Raw genomic sequence first — 19,051 nt, 5'->3', positions numbered from 1 at the left:
AATAATTCAGAAGTTAAAAGTGTTAAAATTAATTATAAATCTGCAAGATAAGCTTAAAGTTCTTTTTTTAAAGTAAAACTCTGCCACTGAGGTTTCCTGCTGAGATTTTTGAATTCAGTTGCAGCAAGGCTGAAACATAAGCAGAGACATCTACAGTTACAGCACCTTCGTGTCCAGCAGCTCTGGCTGTAACTTAATCGTGGGCTGAGCACTTGGCAGATTACCCAGAGCAAGCAGGGAGATGATCTGCAAGGCAAACTGAACTAAGCTGGAGTGAGAGCAAAGATGGAAATGTGAACACTGCCTCAAAAGCAAAGAAACAATCCAGGGGCCATTGGACATTTAGTGTAGGAGCTGTGTCTCTGGTGCACTAGCAGCTCTGCTTTCAAAGACTGCTGTGTAGCACCTCCAGCTATATTTACTGATCAGCCAGCACAGCCAGAAACCTGGAAGGTGTCCGATAATCTTCTATGAAGTGCTAAAAACATCCTGTGTTGACTCTTCAGGAATAACACAGATGTAATAAAGAACTTCATCTCTATCTTTGAATACGAAGTATAAACACGGACGTTTCTTTGCTATCAACTGTTATATCACAGCTTCTGAACTGACACTAGATATGACTAATATAACATTGATTATAACTGTTTAGATTTAAGAAGCACACCTTATATTTTTTAAATCACGGTAAAAACATCTTAGAGATGCTGTTGGATGCACTGCAATATATGAAGGTAACATCTACATCATCATCAACATCATTATTATTGACTGCATTATATATTGCCAGGTTTTTACTCCAAATTGCACCAGTATATTGATGGACACCGAGGTGCTCCCTGCTGTCATGTGAATTAGAACAATGAGCTCTGTGCATTTAACTCCTTCTGTTGTTTGTGTCACAGTAATTGCTATCACACCTGCCAAGTGACTGGAGGTACCTCACAGTCTGCACACTGTGCTGTGAGGCAGGAGAAAGAGCATTAAATACTCCCTGAGCCGGAGATTTAAGTGCACATTGAGGTCCAGTAGATGACAGCAGCACTTCCAAAGAAATTGAGTATTCTTTAGTGTTGCTAGAGGAGTAAGTCTGCAGTTTAGGGGTGGAACCAAATGCAAATTTACCAAGAGAACAACTCTCCTCTAAAAGCTGCACTTTTGTTCTTTGAGTTTTAGGAAATGCTGTTCCTTCCTCTCTCCACTCGGTTTATTTACAAGTACTTGCAACTGCAACTGCTGTGCCACCCGTGGCTATTTGTGTTACCCTGCCTCCTGCCAGGGCTCAAGTACTGGGGAGCTAAAGGTGAATGTCAGAGGGCAGGGCACACCGAAATACTTTGAGCACTCAGCTCCCAAACATCTGAAGGGTAAGGTGTGCCACTGCTGAGTCTACTGGGAAAGAAGGGTCCTGCCAGACAGGGAAACTACCTAGCAGACACAAAATCCCCCAAAGCCTGAGAAAGTCTGGGATGGCATCTGGTGTCAAATGTTTATGTTACAACAGCATCACAGGAAAAGCTCTGGAAAAAATAAATGCAGTAATAGGTCACTTATTGAAATCAAGGAGTTAATTCCTCTCAATTTTTACAGCATATAATTCACCACTAAAACTATGTTTACCTGCCAGGTAAACATGAAAAATTATTATCAGGAACAGGAAGCCAAGCTTGAAAGCCACACAGATAATAAAAAGGGAACACACAAATACATTTATATACTTGTTTCCTTTCCTCTCTTTTAATTACCTAGGCTCAATTACAAACAGGTCTCCTACATGGTCTACTTAAGCAACTGTAATTAAATGAAAAATACAAGCTCAAAAAGCAGTGAAGCAAATTCTAGATCATTTTATGAAAGCAAGTCTCCATTAGTGAACAATGGCCTCTACCACAGCAACAGGCTGTTGCCAAGATTGGAAAAGGATCACTGCCTGTCAACCACTGATACCATCTAAAGGAAAGCAGCAATGAGAATAATGCAGGTTTATTAATGGAAAAAACCTTGCAGCCACCTACGAGTTAGATTAATCTGACATGCAGGCAAGAAAAAGAAAAAAGAAAACAAAAAGATTTAATGCACTGAACCATGAAAATCTCAGCCTTTATAATAACAAATGAAATTCTGTGAAAATTTGAAACAGACAGAATACAGCTATAAAACTGGGGGTACTCACAGACTGTATAAATTTAAAGTCTTGAACTAGCCCTCATTCCTATGGCAATGTTCTAATAGACCAAAAGTTCATATTATAATGTATGACACCTACATCAGAAAATCAGACTGCATGCATTGAGTTTCTGCTAAGTAGGCAAATAAAATAGCTAATTGTTTCAATAATATCAACATTTGCTTTCTTATAAAAGCTTACATAGGTAGACTACACACATTTCTTGGATTATACCATAGCATTTAATTATTAAAGACATATAATGTATGTCTTGAATTATATATTGTATGTGTTAATATATGAAAACATATAATTAATCTCTTCAACATATATCTCTTCTACTAAAGTGCCATGAATCTTCACCCAAAGTGCTGATCCTGCATGACCACCCAAATGGAGCTTATTATCAGGGCAGAAATGTGCACCTCTCACCACAGGTATCTAAAATGGAAACATCTCCAAAGCAAAGAAGTATCTGTAGCAACTTCTGTAGCTGCTTTTTGTTGTTTTATTATTAGAGCTTACAGTTCACAGTGAACATTGCAAAAGCATTTTCCCAATGTCCCTTGCATTGTCTTGTCCACTTCTTTTTCCTCCAGAAATGACTGGATAGAGTCTTAGTCAGTAGGAGGTGATGCATGTTTTGGCTTATCTTTTTGAAGATGGCCTCTATAACCTGCTTCCTACCCTGTGCAAGGCAGTTCAACACTTGCATTTAGCATGTTCTCCTTTACACAGCTAAATGAAGAGAAAACAAGGAGCACTAACTTGGAAGGGGCTCTTCACACTGTTGCAACCCCAGAGCACCTCGATGCTGTTATATTCTGCCATGGAAATCAGGAAATGACTGCAGAAATTCTGACAACAGAACGCACAGCTTAACAGAGGAAAATCTTCCCCTCCAACCACCCTGATTTTGTCAACTTTGCTGACAACTGCCTACAGAACAACGAACTATCCATGGTCTTGTGGAACGTAAATATTTGTGATTTAAGGGCATGCTGCGTATAGGAATAGGAACAGACGCTTTAAGTCCAGGAATGTGGTTCATACACAATCTAACTGCATCAAATGCAGTTTCTAAATGCAGAAGCATTAAGGCTCTGCAAACAGCCCAGTTTTATTTAGACCTGACCATTTCTGTAAGTTGAATTCACTTGTGGGTGTCCTGGTTTCTGCAATGATAATTCACTTCCTAGTGGCTGGAAGGGTGCTAAGTTGTGCACTTATGATGAGGATCATGTTGATCCCACATCCATGTTTTAACTGCTGCTATAAGCAGTGTTTGCACTAAGCCAGCTTCTCAAAGGTTGGGGCTGACCCGCTGGAAAGCAGCGCCACAAAGACCTGTGGGTCCGGGGGAAGAACAAGGGCTCCAAGAGGCAGCAGTGCCTTGGGGCTGAGGAAGACAATGTATCCCAGGGTGCCTGGGAAGCAGAATAAAAGGCCAGCAGAATGAAAAGTGATCCTCCCCCTCTGCTCTCACCCAGTGGGGCCACATCTACAGCGCTGGCTCCAGGTCTGGGCTCCCCAGCTCAAGACAGACAAGGAAGGACTGGGAAGGGTCCAGCAGAGGCTACAGAGATGATGAAGGGACTGCAGCACTTCTATTATGAGAAAAGGCAGAGGGAATTCAGCCTCTTTAGCCTGGGGAAGAAATGACTGAGAGGGAATCTTACCAAAGCAGACAAATACCCTAAGGGTGACTGTCAAGAGAATGAGGCCAGACTTTGCCCAGTAGTGCCCAGTGACCGGACAAAGGACAACAGACACAAATGAGAACATAGGAAGCTCCATTTGAATATGAGTGAAAACTTCTTTACTGGAGGGGTGACTGAGCACTGCAATATGCTGCTCAGAGAGGCCGTGGAGTTTCCTTCTCTAGAAATACTCAGCTTTCACCTGGACATCATCTTGTGCAACCTGCTCCAGCTGAACCTACTTTAGCACGGGACTGCATTAGAGGACTTCCAGAGGTCCTTTCCAACACCAAATATTCTGTGATAAAGTTGGGAGAAGCTGGCTGGGGGCTGCTTCTGAGGATCTGAGTGGGTGCTGGTCAATGAACAGTTGCATCATGCATCACTTGTTTTGTATGTTTTAATTATTTTGTCATCATCTTCCTCTTATTACTTATTATTATTCTCCATTCCTTTTCCATCTTAGTGAACTACTCAACCCACAAATCTTTATTTTATTTCCTCTGATTGTCTCCCCAGCCCTGCAGGGTGTGGGAGCAGGGAGGGAGTGAGGCTGTGTGGTGTTTAGCTGCCTGTTGGATCAGACCATGACAGCCCCTGCCTGAGCTGGCTCTTACGAAAGGCAATTTACAGACCTTCAGCAGTTCACGAGCATTCATTTTCAGCCAGTAAGATAAAACAAGAACCACATTTATTCATATAACAGTCCATCACACAGCTCTTTGAATTTTCCATTACTGACTTCATGCTACAGCAGTGCTCACAGATAAATCTCAGTTCGCCCTCTGTTATTCTTAAAGAAGTAAATGCTAAGTAATACAGTCCTTCAATTCCCAAAAGCACTTTTTCAAAATGAACGCTCCAGCATTCAGTTCCTGCTCCTGGGGAGATATTTGAACAGTGTCTTTACTTATTTCTCTCTTCCTAGTATTTATAGCTCGGAAAGTGGGACATTGTTAGAATAAACAATTGCAGACACGGCGAGTGCTCATCTGACCCACCCCTCCTAATGTTTCCTGAGCAGAATCACGCGCCAGGTGTTCATTGTCATAAAGGCATCTTCTCCATGGATACCCTGCTCCATAATGGAGGTAAGAGCATGCAACAATAATAGCACAGCCAATTCTTCTATTAGGCCATTGGTCATAAGCATCAACAGAGCAGAAACCAGGGCACTGAGTACGCCTCCAGTTATTTCTGTGGCTGTGTTCCCATACACACTTCTCTTCACCAAGCTGCTGAATATCAAGGAAAAGCAAAAGATATTAATTCAAGATGCTTTGTAAAATAATGAACAAAGCCCACACCTGTAGAGCTCCAAATTCTGCCCCACGGCATTGAGAAAACAAAAGGCACATTTGTACTCAGTGGCAAAGGCCTCCAACAATAACAGTTGTCAGCTGACTGATGTTCCTGCAAGGCTTTCTTCCACTTCCCACCCGCTTTCCTCTGTTAATATTTTAGCCATCACAGTGTGTGAGAAATTGATAGAAGGACACAGAGACCTGATTCCCATCTACAAAGCACAGATTACGGAGGCAGAGACACTGCAAGAATCTTGAGGGCACTTTATCAGACATTTTATCCCTGATTGCTATGACCAAAAGGTGCAGAGTATTCCTGTATTTGTGCTGTTTCTAGAACTGCTGCAAAAAGTGAGGAGTACCTGACTACAAGTGAGATGACAAAAGGAGTAAAGACAACAAGTGACATTAATAATGAAGCACTGTGCCCACATGATTCCACTTATTTCCATGACTTGTGTTTGATGATGTCCATAATGAACAGAAAGAAAAGATCAACAGAATGGTATGAATGCAAACTGGGCTTTACCCAACTGTTGGAACCTTTAAACCTAAGAGCACACATTCACACACTGCCAAGTTCAAGCTAAGAAATCCTCTTTTTCACCTTTTTATACTCTCATTTGCTGTGGATTGAAATGACCAGCTGGCAATTCACTCTTCTGACTTAGAAAAGCAAGAAAAATATTAGGGAAGTCTAGAGCTGCTGTCATACACAGATGTTAATTGTTTCCTATATAAGGTATGTGCACAATTACATATGTTAGCTTTATATCTAATAAATATTTTATTATATAAACAGCACAACTATTGAAACAGAATGAAGTACTGTAAACTCTTCAGTGCCAAAGTAAACAAAAAGGGCTGAGAGCCAGAAGTGTGAGCCTGATCACCTCCATCTGTTTGCCACCAACCTCCACCTGACATTTAACCCCTGTGTCCCATCTTGTCCCTATCACCTCTTTTGATCTGACCCACTGGGCTGCACCTTTAGCACCTCCCTGATTCACCTTCATGCAAGGCTTACATTTGCAGCAACAGGAAAACCTGAATGCACTTTTCATCCTTAATCTTCCCCTTGCTGCCTCCTCCTGTCCCTACAGCAGTGCATTTTCCTTTGTGACTCAAACTTGCCAATTCCTAGAGCCAATGATCAGTCAAGTATTCTTCAGCCATTCCCCTTCCATCCCTAAATAACTGCCTGTCCTTCATTTTGCAGGCTGGGAACTCTTTCCTTACTTCACTGCCCTCCTTTCATTTTGTGATTTTCAACTTAAAGCTGCCTGCCCTCCACTTGTTTAAATTCTGCTGATAAATAGGTGAGTGCATTCAGTATTCCTCTTTTTTTTCCTAGCTTCTATTTTCTACTGGGCTGTTTAAATTTTTTTAGGCTTCTCAGTTCTTCTGGCTCAATTCCTGCAGAAAGTTACAGTTTTCAAGAAACAACGTTTGAAAAAAAGATGTTAGGAATCAAAAGTACATTCAGAAAAATAAATTGCATAAGAGATGCCTGGAACTTGAGTTGACTCATCAGTCTAATGAACACTAAAGCATCTATTTGCCCTCAAATACTTCACTGGAGAGAGATGGGCTGCAGGATATAATTGACTTGACTGCCTTGCTGAACTCCAGTTCCATAGAGCCCATCTTAAACACATTAAATCCATTAACACCATTGTAAACTCTGAGCAGACTTCTGTCTGACAAATAAAATTTTGAAGGCACCCTCAAAGTTTTCAGGTGATGCAACAAGACATGTATGAAAAATACATTTTCCTTTCAAATGTTATTAAAACAATATTGTCTAAAAACAACAAAAAAAATTGCAGCTTACTATAAAGTTAAAACAGTGTCAGCTACAGCAACAGGCGAACTATAGTAGCAAATTGTTAATTTGAAATAAATTGTGACCTTCTGATTGACGCCAGCTTATTTTTATATAAATGAGTAATTACTACATGTGAGACTGGTGTCAAGTCATGATCTGTGACAGTCACTTAGCTGGGATAGGCAGCAGTTACTGATTTTGAAGCTGCTGGAAAGAACAAATTCTGAACTCTGACTTGAGGTTTTTACTTTTGCAATACTTGTTTTTAGAAATCCTACCAATGGCCACAATCTTTTGCCTGGTAGATGTAATTTCTACAAGATGTTGCATTAATTGCTTGTGTGGGAAAAACCTTAATTTTTTTTCAACAGAGGATAACCAGTGAGGATGTTCAGTTCACTGACAGCTTACAGATGAGAAAGTGTTCCATATTTAATAGAAAGGGAAATTCCATTGTGCAGAAAAGGTCAACAACTTATTTTCAATATTTCCTGTAGTCACTGTTCCTTTATAACTAAACATTGCATATGACTTCTCCTACCAGAGACTAAGGGCTTCTTTTATGCAAATCCACTCAAAATCACTGACATTTATCTTAATAAAAGCTCATGGACTTTAACCCCCTAGGAGGAAACAACTGTAGAACTAGAAACAAGTCCAAATAGAATGAAAACAATGGTTTGGCAGCTACCATTATGACTCATAGGAAATTTAAGCGGCACATCAAAGCCAAAGCTTTTCATAACAAAAAGAAACACTAAAAATACATAAGCACATGCCTACAGGACTATTTCATCAAAAATAACATAGGCTGCATTAGTATTATAGGACTAAAGATATGATTGAATTAATAAAAATATCCCAATGCCTAAACCTCAGTCTTTAGCAAACAGTAGATCATAAGTAAAGCCAGTATTTTTATACAGCCCATAAAAAACTAAAATAACAGAAATAAACTCAAAAAGGAGTTCCACATTAAGTTGTAACTTGATTGTCTTCCATCCATTAACTTGCTTTAAAACAAAGAAGTAGATTATGAACTAACCCACTGTATTAATTTTTTTCTGCTCTGTCAAGTTCCTAAGCCTTTGCTCATAATAACAACAAATCTCCTCCTCAAATACCATGTACATGAACAGCATTTAACCATCTGAAGCTTTATTTTACAGCAATCTTTGATACCATGACAATGATGTCATGACCTCTAAGCTACATAAGTATGGTCTTTTGGAAAAGGATTGTCTTGACATTATTTTTGGAATAATTTTCTTTAGGATAAAGACAGTTGCAGTTCACTTGGTTTGCAAAGCCAGCCATTAAAAAAAAAAAAAAACAAAAACAAACTAGCCTTGCAAACACATAAAGGATAGTCCCCAAAAGGAGTGTTTTCATTAAAGAGCAAAGCACAGAGGAGAGCCAATGTCCAAATGGCCAGTGATGAATGGCATTCCTCGGGGCCAGTGCTGGAATTGGTGCTCTTGAACATCTTTGTCAGTGATGTGGACAATGGGATCAGTTTCAAGGCCCCTTCCAACCCTCACCATTCTAGGATTCCATGAAATCCTCCAAGTGTTTTGTCTCCTAATTCCTAATTGGTCTTATTCAGTAAGACATGCCTAAATAGTTTGACTCAACAGCAACATCATTCCACTTGTTCTACAGACAGTGAATAAAGATGCTCCCAGGCAAGGAAGTCTGAGGCTTTTTTTTTTCTTCTTTTAATTAAGGAGAGAAGAAATTAAACAAGATTTTTATAACCAGCCACAAACAAAAGTTAAAGCAAGCATTAACAGGCAGTTAAACTGCAGCTTTTGACAAATTTGGGGGATTTACTGGGTAAAAAACCTCTCTCCCTTAAATGTGCTTGCCTTAGATTCTGCACTGTGTGCCACACATTATACCCACAAGATATAGAATGTAAGACAAATAAAAAGATACATAAGTAACAGAAGGAAGTGTAAGTATACAGAATTCCTGTAGAAGATTAAGCCATCATCTAGTGCTGCAGGCAGGATGTCCCAGGAGCAAAGCCATCCTCCTTATTGGACAGTGGTTGCACAAAACCTGCCTAAAGGGATTTAAGCTTTTCCCCACTATTAAGGGAATTAACACTTGTGTATTTGCACGTGTACTGTTAGTTCCCAAGCTGCTGGCCTTTTCCCAAGCTACTGAGCTTCTTGGGAAACAGTAGGAAACTGGGTTATCTCTCTGTTGGCAAAACAAACAGGGCAAGCAAATCCTTCCCTACCTCAGGAAAATAAAAGAACCACCCAATAACCCACTATGTAAAGTCAATGCATTACAGTTTCTCACGGTGTCAGGTTCATACCCACTACCCCATAAAGAGCACTGAAGATAGGATCAATCTTTAGAAACCACACACTCTCAGGGATACAACAAACAGATATGTTTATCCCTCATTTGTGTAAAAAAAAAAACCAAAAAAGGAAGTTAGGGAAGATATTGTATTATTCCAGAGACTCCAGATTCTGGCACAGTGACAAATTCTTGCTATCTAAGACAGAAATACTGGAGTATCATTGATATTAGCATTGCACAGTGTTTTACTGATGTTATAAAAGAAAACAAGAAAGTAATCAATATTAATTGGGAAATCATTGCATCTGATTAGCTTGATGGTTTAGAGAAAATATATAAGAACATATTTACAGCAACATGATTTTTTCTGAATACCCATGCTATCACTTTCAGTCACGAACTTTATTATCCTAATTAGAGATTGTATGGTTGAGATGTTCTATTGCCAAACCCCCAATCACTGAGACAAGTATGGCTTTGAAAAAAAACCCACCAAAAATCACAGCATGGAGCACCAGCAAAATACAGCAGACACCCATGACAACCCACTCCCCCCTAAAAAATGAAGACCAAACCACAATTAAACCACAATAACTAAATGTAATTCAGAGGCAAAGGAAAGAATTTCAATTTACTCAGCAGAAAACGTCTCAAGCGGATAGAGGTTACATAAAAAAAAAAAAAAAAAAAAATGTTTTGCTCATCTCCTCTTCCCTATAAATATCAGCCTTGGGTACTGTCGTTTTTGTGGAATCTGCTGAATAACTGAAAAAGTTATTTAATGGAAATACTTTAATTTATGGATGTCACATACCACTATTATTAAACTGCCACATTTAATGTGGTTTCCCTGGTACAGCTCAATGTCTTACTTACCAAATAGAATAACTGAAACCATTGCAGAAAATAAAACTATTGTAGAAAAGACTCAAACTTTTCTCCTTTAAAACTAAGAAGGAATGGAGAAAGTAACCCAGCCTCCAGTTGCATTGCTTAATTAAAACTGCCACTTCTAATTGAATTACCTGCAAAGCACTGGGGGAATAGTCCCACTGCTACACCAGATTTATAAAACAGAACTTCATTATTCATATGCTGTATTTGCCCATAGTCCTTTCAACTAATTCCAAGAGCTCACAGCAAGTAGAGAACAGCTCTTGGAGAGGGAAAGGCTTTGTAGTTCAGTCCAGTGAAAGGACTATAGCACCTTCTCTCCTACAGCACCCAAGAACTGCCACAGAAAGCATTGATGAAAGATGTTGCACAGAAGCAGCTCTCAGCTTCTTTCCAGTGCAGCTCATCAGTTTCTCGTGAGGGTGACTGAGCACTGGCACTGCTGCCCAGCGAGGTGGCTGTGCAGTGTCCATCCTTGGAGCTGTGCAGAAGCCATCTGGACACGCTCCTGGGCAGCCTGCCCGAGTGGGGGGGCTGGAGCAGCCAGCCTCCAGAGGTGCCTTCCAGCCTTAGCCACGAGTGGCTCTGGAGCCCTCGGCCTGCAGCAATCCCAGATGCTGCACATCCCACACCAGCCGACTGCCACGGACATTTGGCCTCAGTGTCTTCACGCACGAGTGTTTCAAATGATTGGCACAGTCCTCATTCCTTGAGCAAACAGCTGTAGGCATTTTCCAGAGAAGGTTCCAAAGTCTGGACTGGTGTTAAACCAAGCTCTCCCATAGCCATTTTAAAGGAGGATTACATGTTTCATGCCACCACAGGAACTCATGGGAGCACGCACATTCCTGAAGCCCTCACCTCCTGGTACATCAAGATTGCACTTGTGTAACTGAGTAGCTGTTTCCTATGTTAGGAACTCGAAGTTGGCTGCTTAGGTAATTGTTATTTTAATAACAGCACCCAGAGTAATCTGCCAGGAACTTGCTGCTCTGAGCTATCCCAATCAATTGTATCCACTCTGCCCCTCCGCACAGGTTTGTGATTGCTCAGGTAACCATGTGGCAAAGGAATCCATCTGGCAGCTTCAAGAGGGGGTCTGTCCATCATGACAGACACTTGCCGGCAAGAACACCAGGATCAGGCTGCTAGCAGAGATACTGTGAATTCCCCAGACTAGGTGTGGAGAGGTTGGTTTCTGGCACTTAGCCCTGCACTTCCTGAACAGAGCACGCAATATCATCTACCACAAAGACAGCTGAGCAGATTGTTCTCTGGAATCTGCCCCCTTTTTGCTCCTCAGGCAACTCCAACATCTGCATGATGGCTAATGGCACGCTCATGAGCTGCATTCCTGATGAACTGTGTACCATGGATGAACACAGGCACCTCCAGCCCTCACCCACCCAGCTCCCACACATGACACTGCTCTGCAAGGTGAGCACAACCTCACACACACACACCTCATTTCAAAGGTACCACAAAGCACCAAAATCTTGGTTTTCACAGGAAATGCCTTTCCATTACCTGTCAAAAATTTCACTGCTACTCATTTAACACTTGTCAAAAGGTAGATTTTTTTTCAATTAGGAATTTAGAGGAGCTCTTAGAGAAGAGCTAATAGTCACCTCAGTAAACAAAGCCAGAAACTCACACCCTTCCTTGGCAGAGGGCCAGGCACTGTAGTCATTACTCTGGGAGAACTCTCACTGATGGAACTGCTCCACAGCACGCACATCATGACTCATGCTGCAAAAATTTGGCTCCTGGAGTTGTTTCCCATCTAATTAAAATTCACTCAAACATCCCACAATCCAGCTTTTACCATAACAGTATCAGTATCTGTGTCTGCAGCCAAAAGACTATTCAGCACCACAAACTGGCTGTAGAGGCAGCAAATACACCTAATACTGAAAGAGATACTGAAGATGATCTATTCTGTTGCCTCTCTCCTCAAGGGCCCCAGTTACAGGAAGCCAGAAATTAAGCTGCTGCCTGGTTGGATTTCTTTTTTAAGAATCCACGGAAGCAGCAGTGGTACAGCATAAAAGAAACACATATGAACAAAGTAACTGTTGCCATATATTTTAGGCTAGCCTAAAAGTTTTATTTGACATGGCTTGCTTCAGTTTTTCCTCCCATGGGGTTTCTACAAACTCTTGTGTTGCCTTTTGTTTTTAATTGGATGTTTTGAAGCCATGTTAGTTCATTTATCTTTATTAGTTTTATTTCTAATGTAACTCTCTGGAGAATTTCCTCTATTGCTACTTCTCTTTTTAAAAGGCAGTCCAAAGATGCCAGTGAAGATCTGGTGACCTGTGCAACTATCATGCATACAAAAATAAGACAAAACCTTACATGAACATTTTTCTCTTGCAAAAAAGATCTCCTGCGTTTGTCTCTTGATGTGACCTTGTGGATCAAACTACAAAGTCTTTGGCAAGTGGCTGCTAAAAGGAAGTTACACTTGAAGCTTCTTAAGCATGCACTAACCACAAAGAAATTATGAAAACAGAAAAAGAAAATACTTCTTATTATTGTCTTGGCCTTTGAAAAAAAAAAATCCAATCATCATCAGAAATATACAAAATGTAAAACTAATATTTCTATTAAGAATAAAAACTAAACCAATACTTTTACTAATATTGTAATCAAAAGTACAAAAGAAGAAAAACCTCTGCCATTAAACTCCTATTTTACTAGACTATAAATGCTATTCTTAACATGTTTACAAATCCAGAGGCAGGAAATCAACTCTTCCATTACTTACAAGTCTTTCATGTGGAACATAGACATTTCTCATCATTTGTGATGTTTAAATTACATTTTTAATTGAATTTAATCATTAGCCACTGCTATCTCCTTCAAGGTTTAGAGCACAGCTGCCCTCACTCCTGAGCCCTGGTGCTCCCAGTCAAGTTGGCCTCAACAGCCTCAGTGTGAGCTGTAAAAGAAATTCTGCCAGCATGCAAAAATATTGAGGTATTGACACTTCTAATGAAAACATTAAAACTTCACTTTGCAAGGGCCATGCAACAACAGAAATACTTCTGTCAGGCTTCCAGAGGCCAAGAGAACCACGGTCCTGAGACAGTAAGAGCACAAAGTCTACTGAAAAGACCACTGGAACTTACTGTGCAGTTTCACAGCAAATGAGGCTTACACATACAGAAGTCAAGCTTCAGCCTGCAGGGTTTCAGTGTCAAACCAGAAAGCTCCCCTCTAAGTTCACCACAAAACACTTTGCCATACAAACTATTTGCACCTACTGCTTTGCTTTCTGCTCTTGTGTGAACAGCCTGATATCCTGTACCAGGAAGGAGTTACAATCAACTAAATTTATAACTTCTTTACAAATAAAGTTCAGGAAAACATCTGTCTAAAGGACATCAGATATCAGGTTCTCAAGATAAAATGTAGAAATATTAACATATTATCAGCAGTGAGCTCAACAGCAAAAAGAAAAGCTAGGAATGTTTCAGATGCAACGTTTGCATTTTCCTCTTAATTCTCAAGCTGAAACAGATTTGAAAAGAATTATGTATCCCCTTCCTAGAAATTCCCTTTCCTAGCTACAGGCTTTGGGCCTCTACATTCACATTTGTGCATTTAGAAATCCCTGTTCTACATTTGTAAACAATCCTACATAGAAGTTTAAAAAAATAAAGTCACCATTGGAAGTACTCTCCTGTTTAAATGTGCTTTAGTGCATTCCATGGATACAGGTAAGAAGCAGCTGGAGATGTGGAATTTGCAAATATGAAATGACTGAGCAAGGTTGAACATCAGAAGCAAAAAAGGTAAAAGCAAACCACAGACATATTAAGAGCACAGGGAATATGAAGAGATCAAAAAAGTACTTGACTGCAGTGCTGAGGCAGCAACCACTAAACAGCTTCCACTTCATCTGTCCACCTCAGGCTGGAGCAGCCTTAAAAAGCAGCCATGGCCAGGCACTGCAGACTCTGCACCCACTCAAACTGGTTTTTCACTGTGTCAGCTGAAATACACCAAGTGCCTGCAGTGAGACTCTCCTGGATCTAGCACCAGTCTGACAACTTGCTACTAAAGTCATCTCACAACTTAAGAGTTCACTGATAGCAAATGCCACAAATCCAGTTAGTTGGAATAAAGAACAACCTAAGTCTGTTTGGACCATCTGGTACAGCGAGTTGTGCAGATTCAGTAAAATTGGGTTTCTCCTGTCCCAGCTAAAGGTGCAAAAGTCGCTCAGGAGACAGGCTTCAGTGCTGACATGATGTATGTGTAAGTACCCTCACCCCTGTTCTCACAGCATAGCAAATACACGACACAATCCTGTGTGAGGAAAAGTCTGGCCATTAGGAATTTAAAGCAAGACTTTACTCTCAGAGAAATTCATCTATAAAAACTTCAAACAAAAACTTAAAATAGAAGGAAAAGTTGCAAAGCTAAAACATTTCAATGACACAAACTACTAAGACCACATTAAGTGGTTCTTTAAAAAATACATTAATTCATGTTGGATTTTCAGCAATGCTGACATAAATGCAGTTTTGGCAGTACCGTGTCATTTCTTTGCTACCTTTTCATTGTTCTACAATAAAATAAATGCTTTTCCTTAAGCAGTAACTTTTGGAATGTATTTTAAATAAGACCACACCACTCTTAACACTGGAGTTCCCATACTTAAAGCACCTGATTGCAGTAACAGAACACAAGACTTCCTAACTCCAGTGATTTACAAGCCTGAATTAAGAAGCTGAGTTCTTGCAAAGTGCTATTTTACAGCTTCAGGTGTAAGGAAGAAGTGTTTGAAGAAGCTGCCACCCACTAGGCACAGTTTTGGCAACCCATTTAAGATTTAAGAGACATGTTTATTTTTATCAACTCGGTATCTTCGATAGATTATGAAAATTAGCAGCTTGGAGCGAGTAACAAACTTCTTAAATGTGTAATCACTTTGTCAAAAAGCAAAACAAAAATGTGATAATGAGGCTTGTGTTTGCAGTATATACCCACAGGGACATTTTAATACACTAGAAGGCTGAAACAGAATCACTGGAATACTTCAGTAGCACTTGTAAGTACTCACAGCCTGAAGAACCAAGCAAATGCCACTACAAGAGAATCAAGGGAGCTGGATGGTCATTCCTTGCTGAGCTGGGAACACTGCTACCTTTGAGTGGCCAGGCAGACACCTGTGCCAGTGGTGGCAAGGGAGGCAAAGCACCCATGACATTGCAATCTCCTTACAAAAATATATGTGGTACCTTCTTGGGTTGACTGTTGTACTCTAGAACAGTATTTCAGGCCATTCAGACACTTTGCAAGCCAACTTGCAAACTTTTTTTTATTTTTTTTTTTTTTTTTTTTACTTTGATCCTGCTTCTGGAAGAGCTTTTATATAAATGGGACAAAATAACTTGCATTCCCTTATGTCCACATAGACTTTATTACAAAATTATCATTTTCCTGAAAAATCATCTCGTCCTAGAACTCAAAAATCATTTTATTATTACCAACAACAAAACTTAGGGGAACAAATCTGGGTCTCTGAGCAACTGCCTCCTTACAATGCAAGAAATTTGGGCAGTGGTGAGGCACATAAGAAATCACAGAGTAAAAATTCTGAACATAATGCCCTGCAGTAAAAGCAGGAGTGAAAAGCACCAGAGAGGCATTCCTGCTCCTCTGAAATAGCATTCTTGATTAACATGCCACATTCAAATCTGACTAATATTAATCAAATTACCCTCACCAAGTTCAGATGTGCTCAGAGTGTGTTACGAACCCCAGATATCCCTTGGAGCAATCTAAGTGGTGAACCACTAAGAACAGTTATTCTTCCATGAAAAGTGAGATCAGCTCCATGCAGATGTGATTTTAAATGCAACCTTTCAGTGCCCCACTCTGAATACTCCATTTGAACAAGACCCCCTGGTAGCTGTCTGCAGTTCCCAAATAATGCCTCTTCCCCAGCTGGCCCCATTCAGATGGCACAGGACCTGCAGCACATCCAGCCCAGGCCGTGCACGGCTGCCTGTCCCAAGCGTGGTCACGAGTGCAGATCAAACATTACCAGGAAACCAGCACATCACATGGCTGTGCCTCATTCCACTTGTGTGCCTCACAGCTGCTGGAGCCAGCCACTCTTCCCTCCCCAGGACTCTGCTCCACACGTGCAGGGTAAACTTCCTGCAGTGCCCAGCACCCACACAGCACCTACCGACACAGGGGAGGTGCTTTACAAACATGGGCAAGCAGAGAAAAAACACAGAATGCTGAACAAGTGCACAGACTTATAAGACAAAGCATGTCTGGCTGAAAAACTGCAGAAAGACCTGTTTGCCCTCAGCTCCAAGGAGCAAGAGCAGTAGCTCTGATGCAAGGCCACTGTCTCAGGCAGCTTCCCTGATCTTGCATGGCTACATCAAGGGAGAGGTTTTCCTGCTCTGTTGAACATCTCCCTTTTCCTGCTGGTACACATGGCTACAAAACACCTTCAGAACAAGACAGGTTTTAGAAATACCTGAAGCCATGTTAGAGTACAGAAAGAAACAATCTCAGGGCTTCAGCACATCAACAGTGGCTTCCAGACATTAACCAAAAGGTGCAGAGATCCCCTCAGATCCTTGCTTCTGTTACTCTGCAAAACTGAGTTGAATCATGTGGAAAAAGCACCCATATAGATATTCAGGAATGTGTTTCAATATTAGGGGAGAGGCAACTGGAAAGATTTTGAGAAGTCACATCTTAAATGAAAATCTTTTATGCTTCAGATTCTAATTGATCTGAAAACCTTGTTTCTAATAAAGCAAAAGCTAATGATTAAATATATTCCTGGTTTAGTATGACTGGTGAGCTTAGAAGACAGTTGACAAAAAAAGCCCCACATTGCTCCTTAGAGATTAATGATCAGCTCTAAGTAATCAAATCCAACAATTATTTATAGACTAATCCAAATGTCTGACTGCATTCCACCACCAGGATGTTGAATTACTTCAATATTAGGTGCCTGATTCCTTTCAGTAAATGTACAGTAAATTAAATTTGTAATGCTATGATATGAAGCCCAGTTAAATTCTCAAGTATATTCACTCTTCAAGTTCCACCCTCTCCAAGGGTGCTGTCACACCTCCGAGTTACCATGTTAGTGTTTCTCAAATATTTTAACTCATGTTGCTCCTCTAAATGTCACTGCCTTTGCACAGCTCCTCTTCTTCTCTTCCCATACCTCATCCCAAGGAAGAGAAGGCAGTCTGCAGCATTTACAACCAAGATGATTTCAGTTTTTGGCCAGCAAGGAAGAGGAAGGGATCCATTCTTCAGATCCTTCACAAGTGACTCCTAATAGCACCACACCAATGTCAGAACACCTAAACTCACAGAGATGACTGTCAGCAGTGTCACTTCCTTCAGATGTGTAGAACACCTCAGCTGACAGCTGCCTTGCAAAATAAAATATTAGCATAAAGTAGAAATTTCCTGTACCACATTTTCAACTACAAAGCTTTTTCTCCAACAAAAAAAAAAATTAACACCAACAGCAAATTTACAACCAGGTGTGACCTGAAGGTCTCAAGCTGAAATACAAAACAAGATTATTTAGTGTGTGAATTGCTGAGCACACCTTGCATGCTGTCATTTCACTGAAGTAACACCATCTCTTTTAGTAATTTATTGACTTCAGTTAGGAAACAGAGTGAAAAAGAACTGTTCTGGATGACATTTGGAATGATACATCTTGAAACATCAGTAATTCCACTACTAAGTATTGTTAATTCATAGCATCTGTTAAAAAGTTCCCTTACAAGAGACAGTGTGACAAGTTATCTATCAGAGGTGTGAGAAAGATTCAACAGCAAACTGGCACAACCATCAGCTATAAATTATCAACAGCAACTTTGCTATTTAAACCTGGAAGCACTGGTACAGAAGATGAGACTTTTCTTTGATGACATACAATGTTATCTCTAAAACACTAAAAAGTGAACTGCTAAACAGAGACAAGAGAACCACTCCTAGAAGCTGCAAAGAGAAGCAACTACAGATCAAAAACAAAATTCTCTGCAAAAAAAAGCTTGATAGACCCAGGTGCTGTGCAACACTTGAACCAAAGCCCTCTGCAGACGAGGCCCATGGAAAGCAGTGTGTGGAAACAGGGAATTTTGACCAGAGTTGGCCAAGCAGTGTCCAACACACTGACATTTTCCAGACAAAAGCTGCAGAGCATCACAAAAAGCTCTCATTTCTCCCTGTATAAAAGACCTGCTGTTCTGACTGCACAGTTCAATGCTTGGCCTAAAGCAGCCACGATCTGACTGATCTGCATTCATTTTATTCCTTAGGAAAATGTCCAGGAAGCTTTGTTTGACATCCAGCAGCAACATCTGCATAAGGGATGCTGAAGAGAAGACAAGCATGCAGCTGCTACCTGCATTAACTGCAAACAGCCCAAGAGCTGCCTTTCCTTTGGAAAGTCCTCTTCAACTCCTACAGGAAAAACAACACTGCTGATCCTCTTTGCATTATCTGAGGATACTTTCAGGCTACTTGGTAAGTTAATCATTGTAATCACTGACATGAACCAATGGAGAATTAAAAACAATTATTTGTTACTTGGCTTATATCTACTTTGGCAACTAGCAGAATAATATTCTGACCTGCTTTCAGGTAAGGAATCCTTAATCCAAAAGGAAAGAAATGCTATACAACTTGCTAAATTGAGTAATTTCCTATTCTTTTCTCTCTCCAGAGTAATGAATCCAAGAATAAACAGGTCCCAAGCTGAAGTTCTGCTGCTGTTCAAGTCTGCTCAGCTCACCTGAATATTCCTATGCAGTTCAGAACTTCCACA

General features: G+C 40.4%; 1 protein-coding gene across 34 annotated transcripts in view; it reads right to left on the bottom strand.

The window, feature by feature from the left end:
• The window catches only part of CAMK2D (calcium/calmodulin dependent protein kinase II delta), a gene marked incomplete at its 3' end in the record, with an annotated part of 117,084 nt that overhangs the window by 73,388 nt on the left and 24,645 nt on the right, over positions 1-19,051 (bottom strand). The gene's annotated exons all lie outside the window — the stretch shown is intronic.

The sequence above is a fragment of the Erithacus rubecula genome (assembly GCF_903797595.1).
Source record: "Erithacus rubecula genome assembly, chromosome: 5".
Taxonomy (NCBI): domain Eukaryota; kingdom Metazoa; phylum Chordata; class Aves; order Passeriformes; family Muscicapidae; genus Erithacus; species Erithacus rubecula.
Note: the sequence above shows the minus strand (reverse complement) of the source record. Positions and strands in the feature narration are given on the sequence as shown.